This window comes from Otolemur garnettii, unplaced genomic scaffold (genome assembly GCF_000181295.1).
Source record: "Otolemur garnettii isolate 467f Iridium unplaced genomic scaffold, OtoGar3 scaffold00056, whole genome shotgun sequence".
Classification (NCBI taxonomy): domain Eukaryota; kingdom Metazoa; phylum Chordata; class Mammalia; order Primates; family Galagidae; genus Otolemur; species Otolemur garnettii.
The window spans coordinates 1,970,672-1,972,464 of NW_003852451.1; positions in this window are offsets into that span (position 1 = coordinate 1,970,672).

Consider the following 1,793-nt stretch of genomic DNA (forward strand, 5'->3'; position numbering starts at 1 on the left):
CGGGGATCCCGCTCCTCACTGCAGGGTCTACTCCTCCCGGGGATCCCACTCCTCACTGCAGGGTCTACTCCTCCCAGGGATCCCGCTCCTCACTGCAGGGTCTACTCCTCCACGCCGGGATCCCGCTCCTCACTGCAGGGTCTACTCCACGTGGGGATCCCGCTCCTCACTGCAGAGTCTACTCCACGTAGGGATCCTGCTCTTCACTGCAGTGTCAAACTGCATGACTGGGATCCCATGGTGTGTTTTCACTTACAGCTGACAGACATTTGTGTCGTTTTTAGTTTCTTTTTTTTATCATGAATTAACCTGCTTTAGATATTCCTACACAGAACTTGTGTACCATATGCTTTCATTTTCTTGGGTATATACCAAGGAACGCTCTACTGTATTGTAGGCAAATAGAATGTCTAACTGTCCAGGGCACCACCAAGCTGTGTTCTAAAGTGGATTTCCAAGAGGTGGCATATTGGTGGGTCTTGCTTTTATAATCTGTCTGATGAGCTCTGTCTTATAACTGAAAGACTTAGACCACTTATGTTTTGTATGATTATTGATGTGGCTATGTCCTATTTGTCCATTGTGCTGTTGTCTTTTTCTGCCTTCTTCTGGATTGAGCATATTTTTATAATTCAGTTTACTTAGCCTATTAGCTTCCCAGTCATTGCCCCTAGAGATTTTGTGGCCCATTGCTCAGAGACACAGGACCTGGGCTCTTACCCCTTACTAGGATGTGCAGGGCTCTGCTTGGGATCTGAGGAGAGTTTCCTGTTATCTCAGTAGCTATAGGCCCCTGCTTCATGCTAGACAAGGTGAGGGAGCTGGGTGGGGTCCTGCAGTGTCCCTGGGGGCTTTCCTAGGCCCCCTGTCCTATACTTGCTCCCAGGAACACACGGTGGCTGGCGCAGGTCTGCAGACGTACCTTAGCATGACACGGACCGCTCTGTGTCTGGGCTCTGCAGGGAGCCCGTCAGAACCCTGGCCTCTGTTTTGCTTGGAGGAATTCATCGCTCCCCTAACTGTGTTCTTTTTATCTGCTTCTTGGGCCCAGAAGCTTTAGCCTGGAACCGTCTGTGGCTTTCTGTGTCCCTTCGTTTTGTTCAAAGCAGGAAGCAAGGAGCAGATGGTACGATGTTAGCAGATGGAGGAGGAACCAGAGTGCCTCCATTTATACTTTCTTTTTCTTCTCCTTTATGTAAAAATGGTGTCCAAACCGAAAGGACAGAGAAAACTTGTGGGAACTGTAATCTGAGCTGGGAAATAATGTCAGAGACCTGCTTTCTGTGACAGGATTCATGCTGTCAGAACCAAATGATCTAAAAGACCCTGGAAACAAGATGTTAAAGCTCTTGGAGGTAAGCGCTGTGGTTTCTTGAATAACGAGAAGATAGCAGAAGGGAAGAGGTGGACAGGAGCCCTGCTTTCAAGGTGGGAGGATGGGTCATGTGGAGAGCACAGGGGAGTGAACCTGCTATAAACTCACAGACAAGTTGTGTTCAGATGTATAAAGATGTTTTGGTAAATCCTAGAAGAAGAACAAGCATTGGGTTGCTTATAAGCAAAGGCTTTGCCAGCAGTCCTGTGCAAATGTGCTCTTCCAGTGGGGCCTTCCCTGTGTCCTGCCCCAGCCAGGCCTTTGGCTTCCTAAAGGACAGGGTGGAGATACGGGACTTAGAGGCAATGCACTGGGGTGAACTGAGACCTGGCCAAGCAAGTCCCCCAATGGTGGATGTCACAGAAGTGACACGCTGAGGTAAACTCAGACCTGGCCAAGCAAGTCCCCCAATGGTGGA